Source organism: Zingiber officinale, chromosome 4A (assembly GCF_018446385.1).
Source record: "Zingiber officinale cultivar Zhangliang chromosome 4A, Zo_v1.1, whole genome shotgun sequence".
Lineage (NCBI taxonomy): Eukaryota > Viridiplantae > Streptophyta > Magnoliopsida > Zingiberales > Zingiberaceae > Zingiber > Zingiber officinale.
In genome coordinates this window covers 135,880,370-135,889,977 of record NC_055992.1, presented here as the reverse complement: position 1 = coordinate 135,889,977, position 9,608 = coordinate 135,880,370, and positions in this window count along the sequence as shown.

Here is a 9,608-nt window from a genome sequence, read left to right as displayed (position 1 = left end):
TGTAGCCATGCTTAAGTCTATCCGGATACTCTTATCCATTGCTGCTCATATGGATTATGAGATTTGGCAAATGGATGTCAAGACAGCTTTCCTTAACGGAAGTCTTGAAGAAAACATCCATATGAAGCAACCAGAAGGATTCATTGAAAAGGGCAAAGAGCATCTAGTGTGTAAGCTCAATCGGTCCATTTATGGATTAAAGCAAGCTTCAAGATCTTGGAACATCCGGTTTAACGAAGTAATCCAGTCATATGAATTTATACAGTGTCCGGATGAGTCTTGTGTATACAAGAAGTGTAACGGAAACGTGGTGGTATTTCTTGTACTATACGTAGATGATATTTTGTTAATTGACAACAATGTCAAGGTATTATCGGACGTAAGGGTATGGTTGTCCAAACAATTTGATATGAAGGACTTAGGAGAATGTACACACATTCTTGGGATCAAAGTTATAAGGGATCGCAAGAAAAGAATGTTGTGTCTATCCCAAGCTTCATATATAGATACATTCCTTGCTCGTTTTATCATGCAGAACTCCAAGAAAGGTTTCTTACCTTTTAGGCATGGAGTAGCCTTATCTAAAGAGATGTCTCCGAAGACATCAAAGGAGATTGAGGACATGATGGCAGTTCCTTATGCTTCAGCTGTAGGAAGTCTTATGTATGCAATGCTATGTACGAGACCTGATATCTGTTTTGTCGTGGGCATGGTCAGCAGATATTAGAGTAACCCTGGACAAGGACATTGGACTGCGGTAAAGCATATATTGAAGTATCTGAGAAGGACTAGAGATTATATGCTAATTTACCAAGCAGACGAGTTACTCCCTGTGGGTTACACGGATTCGGACTTTCAATCAGATAGGGACAATAGTAAGTCAACATCAGGCTATGTGTTTACTCTAGGAGGTGGAGCCATTGCATGGAGGAGTGTTAAGCAGAAATGCGTCTCGGACTCAACCATGGAAGCTGAATATGTTGCAGCCTCTGAGGCAGCAAAAGAAGCCGTATGACTCAGGAATTTTCTAATGGACTTTGATGTGATTCCTGGTTTGCCCAAGATCATCACAATCTATTGTGATAATAGCGGTGCAGTTGCAAACTCGAAGAAACCATGAGCCCATAAAGCAAGTAAACATATAGAGCGCAAGTACCACGTGATACGAGACATTGTCAAGTGAGGAGAAGTTGTCGTCGCCAAGATTGCATGAGAAGATAACCTGGCAGATCCTTTCACAAAGGCCCTTCTGGCAAAAGCTTTTGATCGGCATGTGGAGGGGATGAGAATCAGATGTAAGGCAACATATATGGCAGCTTAGACTTTTAGTATAAGTGGGGGATTGTTAGAGTGTATATTAAAAGCCTAGCTTTTGTAAACATTTATTTGTTAAAGTAAAATAATCACATTGGTCAATATCTGTATTTATTTATTAAATGTAATTGTTCAATTAATTTATATAGTAGACAACATGGAGTGTGATGTCACACTCAGAAGATCATGTTGTCGGTTCTCTATAAATTATAAACAGTTGCTCGGTACTAAGATAGAAAGGAACAAACTATCAGTATAGTCGTAGTGTAATTAAGTATTAGTTAATCTTGACTAATAAATTACACTAATACATTTTAAGTGTATTGAGTAGGATTATTTAGGTATGTTCTTTTTGTACTGACTTATTAAAAGAACTAAACCTTAGTTATTATGGAAGTGTGTGCTCTTAATCCTAATATAATAACAAGCACATATATTTAATATTTATTTCTTTGATTTATCAAAGGGTGAGGTTTAGCTCGATAAATCAATATGTCCGATAAGTTGGGAAATGATATTACTTATAGTGTGTGTTGTTGATTATAGAAGGAATCTGTGTCCTAGTTATCTAGGTTGAGAATGTCCCCAAGAGGAGCTCATAAGGATTGCCATGTTAAACCCTACAGGTGGACCTAGTCCAACATGACAATAAAGTTGAGTGGTACTACTCTTGGAGCTAGATATTAATTAAGTGAGTTGTCAGTAACTTACTTAATTAGTGGACATTCATAATCTTAAACACAGGGAGACTAACACACTCATGATAAGAAGGAGCCCATAATGTAATTTGGGATTGGTGTGGTAGTGCGGTAATAACTCTCTAGTGGAATGAGTTATTATCGATGAACTTGAGTTGTGTGTTCGGGGCGAACACGGGATACTCAAGCTCATCGGAAGGCCAAAATCAATTTCTCCTCTAGGTCCCTGTCGTAGCCTCATTATAGCCTCAAGTCCATCCAAATGTAAGGCTCTTCTTGGTGTCCAAGAAGGGGGCCGGACCATTGCTTGGTGACCAAGCAATGGCCGACCACACCCTCTTGAAAGGGGCCGGCCCTATAGCTCACCAAGCAATGGTCCGGCCACACCCTCTTGAAAGGGGCCGGCCCTATAGCTTGGTGACCAAGCTTGTAGGGGCCGGCCATAATAATTCAAAAAGGGAGGGTTGTTTTGAATTTTAAAAATCTTCTCTTTGTAGAAAACTATAAGTTTTAAAAGAGAGATTTTAATTTTTTAAAACGTTCCTTATTTGAATTAGGCTACATGTTTAAATAGAGAGTTTAAAAGATTTAAAAACTTTCCTTTTTAACCATTCTTATGGTTTAGAAAAAAAAAGGAAAAGAAGTTTTAAAATTTAAAATTTCTATCACCATGTTAAAAAAGAAAATTTTATAAGAGAGTTTTTAAATTTTAAAACATGGTTTTAATTTTTAGAAACTTTCCTTTTTTAACTCATACTTTAGGAAAGAGAGCTTGTAAATTTTATAAGAGAATTTCTTCTTGTAAAATTTTTAAAAATTATTTTTCCTTTTCTTTTAATTGTGGTCGGCCACCTTGCTTGGTGCCCAAGCAAGGGCCGGCCAATAGGATTAAACCAAATTCAATCCTAAACCAAATAGAATTGATCATAACCATTGATTGGTGATTGATTCAAGCAAGAGGAAAGAAAAGGAAAAATAAAAAGGAAAAAAGAAAAACTCTTGGATGATTTTATTTTTTTAAAAAGATTTTTCCTTATTTGCCTTGGGCAAGTAATATAAAAGAAGGGGTGAGGGGGCTTCATGAGACACAACTCTTATTCTTTTGCTTGGGTGATCTCTTGGTGGCCGGCACTCTCCCTTCTTCCTCTCCCTTTGCTCTCTTCTCCTTGGTGGTGGTGGTGGCCGGATTTTAGAAGAAGAAGGAGGAAGCTTTTGGGTGGTGTTCATCTTGGAGGATCGTCGCCCACACAACGTCCAAGGCGAGACGAGGAATACGGCAGAAGATCTTGAGGTCATTAGCTTACAAAGAGAAGGTATAACTAGTATTTTTCTTCCGCATCATACTAGTTATTTTTCTTTGTATGAATTCTAAATACAAGAGGCAATTAGATCTATTTTTTCGAAATAGATTTTCGAGTTTGTGTTTTCTTCTTTTTCGAACTTGTGATTCGATTGTTCTTTTTGGTTAACCTAAAATTATTTAAGGAAATAAATATTAGCTTTCCTTAAAAGGCTTTGCCTAGGCGGTGGTGGTTGCTCCCATATCCAAGAAGGTCATGTGCCTCGCCATGCAGTCCTGGAAGCCAATTTTGGAAATTAATATTTATGGAATTAATAATTTAGGTAGATTTGAATCAATAGTGTTAAGTTTCGCTTGTGATTCAAATCTAAACCATTAAGAACAGATAAGTTAAATTTGGAATCAATGATGTTAAGTTCCGTCTGCGATTCCTAATTTAACTTCTAAAGAACATAATAGGTTATTTAAGGAAAGGTTCGACACCTGTACAAAAATTTTTGTACAGTGGAACCGGTACGTTTTCCTAGGTTTAACCAATACTAGCCACTAGCAAAGATAAGTGAACATATGGTCATGAAATTCATTTGGCAGAATATCTTGTGTCGGTTCGGCATCCCTCACCGGCTAATTTTGGATAAAGGGAGGCAGTTTGCGGGTCGGAAGTTTAAGGAGTAGTACGAAAGCTATGACATCCAGCAGGCCTTCACCTCAGTGGCCTACCCACAAAGCAACGGCCAAGCGAAAGTCACAAACTGGAAGATCCTTAGAGGCTTACGAGCTTGACTTGACCACACCAGGGGTAGCTGGGTTGACGAACTCCCAAGTGTCTTATGGGCACTTCGCACGACTCCGAAAGAGGTGACCAGCGTAACACCATTCCAGCTGGTGTATGGAGGAGAAGCGGTGATCCCCGTGGAGGTTGGGGTAGAATCCGACCGGGTGCAACTCTATAATGAGGGAAACGCCGAACGGAGGTTAATCGAGCTCGACTTAGTGAATGAAGTACGGGATAAAGCTGTCGTTCGGCTAATGGCATACCGACAGCGGATGAGACAGAACTACAACCGAAGGTGATCCCAAGGTCTTTCCAGGTCGGCGATCTTGTCTGGAAGAGAATCAAGCCAGTCTGGGACGTCACCAAGCTCGAGGTGCCATGGGTGGGACCTTACAAGGTCATACAAAAACTCCACTCGGGGGCCTACTACTTGGAGGACGAAGATGAGATAGCTCGAGCGACTATGGAGCGCGAATCATCTCCAATCTTACAGGTTCGGGTGAGAGGTGCATAAGCAAATATAGATGTATTTGTGTATATACCTTATGAATGCAGGAGACATGAATAAAAATCAAGTTTTCCAGACTCTTGATTCGATCGGCCAAGTTAAAAGTCGAGCGGCTACTATAAACTCTTATCATCCTCAACAGTCGAGCGGCAACCTTAAACCCTTATCATCATCAACGATCGAGTGGCGACCTTAAACTCTTGTCGTTATCAACGGTCGAGCGACGACCTTAAACCTTTGTCGTCTTCAATGGTCGAGCGACGACCTTAAACCCTTGTCATTATCAATGGTCGAGCGGTGACCTTAAACCCCAATCCTCATCAACGGTTGAGCGGTGACCTTAACCCTTTGTCGACATCAATGGTCGAGTGGCAACCTTAAACTCTTGTTGTCATCAACGGTCGAGCAACGACCTTAAACCCCCAGTCTTCATCAATGGTCGAGCGACGACCTTAAATCCAGTCTTCATTAATGGTCGAGCGACGACCTTAAATCTATGTCTATGTCATTCAACGGTTGAGCGGCGACCTTAAACCCTCATCTACATCAATAGTCGAGAAGCGACTATAAACCCGAGACCAACGAAAAATGGCTCGTCCAAGCAAGTAATATGACATTGATCGGTGGGCCATGGAGCCACACTATAAATATTTCGCTTCATGGTAAGTGGTTCGCAGTCCTGACCTTGCGTAGTAGTGCAATGAAACATCGAAAAATATGAAAAAGAAAAGATGAACGACACAGAACGAAGGATCGACATTAAATAAAAAGGTCTGTCGAACGGGCGGCCATTCATAGATACTTGCATAAAACTTACAAGTGCATGAAGAGTCATACAAAATAACTCAGCATTCGCTCAAGCAAGCTCACTCCAAATAATCCAAAGCATCGTCGGGTAGTGACTCAGTCAACTTGTCCCGGCTGATGGCCTTGCTTTTTAGAGTGGTTGGGATGTAGCCACCTTCTTTCAGTTGGTAGAGTGTCCTGTCGATAGCAAGGTTGAATAGACAATGTACCCGATCGACGGCCTTGTCATTAAAAGCGTTTGAGCGGATGTAGGCCCGTTTCATGAGCTCAAACCTACTAAAGTCGGCCCCTGGATACATCGCTAGGGCCGATCAGGAGGCTTCCAGATCTGCCTTCAACGTTGCCAGCTCCTCATCTTTCGAGGTGAGCACTCCATCTTTCGCAGTGAGCTAGATCTTCGCGGCAGTCTTCTCGGTCGATCGTTTCTCTCGCTTGGCTTTCAGTGCGGCCTTAGCCTCCTTCAAGTTTTGAGCCAACACCTGAAACTCCTTATTTTTGATCTCCAAATCCTTGATGGCCCAGAGCTTCCTAGTGTTGGCCAAGTTGTGCTTGGACTCAAAAGAGCTGACTTGTTTATCAAGCCGAGCCAATGTGTAGTCTGCTCGGTGCCTCTGCTCTTCTCTGCCTCCAGCTGCTCAGAGCTTTTACGCAGATCGACTCTTAATTGAGCCATCTCAGTGCTCATTTGCTCCAATTATGCCTGAGAAGCCGCTTCCTGGCTGCTCGGGGGCGCGCAACTGTATAACTTCTTGCTCCAAAAATGAGTCTTTGGCACATGGCTAAGCTATCTACTCAATACTGTGAGGAAGCATGAATTTATTAAGGTCGAGTGGCGATAAATAGGAATATATAAGTAAAATACTTACCCCAGTGCACATCTGGGTATGACTGTCACTGAGAGTCCCTGGAGGCATGACCGTCGCTCGGGCCTGGGCGTCAACCCATATCTATGTGAGCGACCCCTGGATAATTATTTGGTGCTCCGGAGTTTGGGATTTAGCGTTGTCGGAGTTGAGCCACTCGTCCATGGGTAGATGAATGACCGTTGATATGTGGCGCCTGCCACTCAGCGCAGACAGGGCAAGGTTGCTCTGCCAGCCGACTGAGACATCGACGCTGGGCGGATTCGAGACTTCTGAGCCTTCGACAGAGGTGGGGGCGGTATGAAAGCGACCAGTGACGCATAAATTGTTCCTTGCGGCAGCTCGGACAAAGAAGGCATCCGATCATATGAAAGCGAAGTATGCGGGATGACTATCGCTTGCTCAAGCGCAGGTGCGAAGGTTTCTATTGGAGCAATCTAGATGCCCTAGGTTTTGATATTTAGGCAAAATTTTAAGTTAGATTTATTGTTGTATTTGATATACATTGTGAGTGTGCAGGATGCAGATACAACGAGGAAAATTCAAGTGTGATGTTGCCAAAGGAAAAAAGTCTAAGGATGAGTATTGGCGATGTAAGTCCAAGTATGTAGTTTTGGCAACGTAAGTCTAAGTGTTACTTGGTAATGGATGAAGTTCCGGACGTGAGGAGCCTCTTGGCAAAGAAAGACCCGACAACAAGGACATAGCCGAAGGAAGCTCCAGAAGGCAAGACGTGAAGGATGAGGATACATCCGAGGGGTGCGAGGCTAATGGAGAAAGCTAGAAGGCTAGGTCTAGGTTGGTCGGGTGAGGACAAATATTGAGTGACTGTACTCTGGGCAAAATGCTACGATTTTATAGTTTACTGTAGCAGCACTGTTGTGACACTATAGCAGTACTATAGCAGTCGACTGGTACACTATAGCAGTCGACTGGTAGCCGACTGTTGGGTAATGGTCGACTTTACTTAAAGGACCAGTCGACTGGTGCATACACCAGTCGACTAGTAGCGAGAAAATAACTTAGCGTTTTCCTCTCGAGCTCTATTTAATAGAGCTCGGGGTGCTTGGGCATGGTTGACGAAATAGAGGTGGTTAACCCCTATTAGTAGTCTTCCAAAGCCTCCAAGCCTTTATTGTGATCTAAGAGTGTTTGGATCAAGGTTGTGGTGAAGTTTCTCCTCTAAAAAGGAGGTTGAGCTAGCCGAAGGTTTCCGGGGAGTCATCCACCGACGGATTGGGATCGTCCACCTTACGGACAACCGTGGAGTAGGAGCCCTAATCTCTTAACCACGTAAACACCTTGTGTTACGGAAGTGACGATTTGGGCGAGACGCTATTCCCCCCCCCCTCTAGCAGACGTCAAGGTCCCAACAAGTGGTATCAGAGCTAGGTGAGCTCTTGTTGGACTAATAGCCAAGGGAGCGAGTGCTAGAGGAAGAAGATGGAGTCGGAAGGTCCGCTAGGATGGGACATCCGAATCCCACCTCCATACGAGCGCGAGGACTTTGACTATTGGAGAAAGCTTATGGAGATGTGGTCCCAAATGAATTAGAACCAATGAATTGCGTTGGAAGAACCATTCAAAGCTCCAACGGATAAGAAAGGAAAGCGTCTCCGACCTCGATATTGGACTGAGGAGCAAAGGGAGCAATCGGAGATGGGCAAGGAGGTAACTAGAATTTTAATTAATTTATTACCTCCTAATTGTTAGTTAGAGCCCTAGAGCCAATCATTTGATGATTGTATGGACTAATTGTATCATATTCTTGTATATTAATAAAGGCATTTGGATTTTGGTTATTATACTTACTTGTATTGGTGCCAAATAAACTAAGTATAATAATGTCCTTGAGTAGATGGTTCTCACCTATATCAATCGGTTAGTTGAACCGATAGTGAGATGATATAGGGAACACTACTCTTAATAATTCCTAGTCGAGTATTAACATTCAGGGACAATGTTAATGCAATAAGACTAGCATGTAGGTCAACTCGATGACTTGATCTCACAAGTCATGGATATAGAGATATCAAGTTGACACATGGGTATACATTAGAGAATGTATACTGAATGACCCGCCATGAGAAAGTATCATGGATCGTTATATGAGTGTCATATACTTTCTCATATGGCTATTAGTATGCCTACTAGTCCTTAGACCTGAAGTCACCATAAATCCCTACATAAGGAGTTATGTACTTTAGTTTCGTCAAACGTCACCCGTAACTGGGTGGACTATAAAGGCGATTACTGGGTATGTAACAAATTATGCGGAGGGATATGAGTGATGTAGATGAGATCTATCCTTCCTATATGACGGGAGTGACATCGGTATTCTTGATAGAGTGAGACCACGAAGTGCATGGTCATGCCCAAATGAGTCAATATAGGATATTGAGCTCATTTGATTTAGTGTGTCTACTTGGAGTTCAAGATTTAGATTGATTAGAGGATGACACGGTCTATGCCTCATATTGATCAATCTAGATGTCTAGGATAGAAGGACACTTGTCATATATTGTGAGGAGTCACAAGGTGATGTTGGATCTCGACATTTCTTGTAACTTGGGTAGTAATGATGTGTTGCTAGATACCGCTCATTACTTATGCTCCTAAATGGGTTTAGGGCATTGCCAACGTTACAAGAACCTATAGGGTCACACACTTAGGACAATTAGATGGAGATTAGGTTCATATGATGAACCAAGAGGATTAGATTCATTTGATGAATCAAATTGAATTAAGAGTAATCCTAATTGGGCTAACTTGAGTTCGACTCAAGTTGATTCATGTGTTCAATGAATCTAATTTAGATTTTGACTCATTGAATCAATTTAATTAAATGAATTAGATTCATTATATTAAGTTGACTTGAATCAAATGGTTGGATTCAATCAACCATGGAAGAGATTTGGTCAAGTTTGACTTGACTTGAGAGGAGGATTAAAAGTCAAGTTTGACTTGACTTTATGCCACCTCATTGGTGAGTTGGCATTGAAGTGGACCAATGATGTTACTCCACATCATCATGGGTGCCACCTCATGGAAGTTACAAAGCCATTTTCTTAATAACTTCACATTAATTGCATTTAATAGGGAGTTACACATGAAGATAATGGCCGACCACATTTTGAATGGGGTGAATTGATTTTCATTCATTCATTCAAGTGTGCATGATTCTTCCTTCTTCCTCTTGAAGCTCTCCCTCTCCCTCTCCTCCTTGCTTGGCCGAATCTTACCAAGGTGCTAGCACACCTTTGTGTGAGGTTTTCTCCACCTACGTGTCCGTGTGAATACTTCTAGAGGACCGACGCTTGACGGTCTAGAGATCCGGCAATTC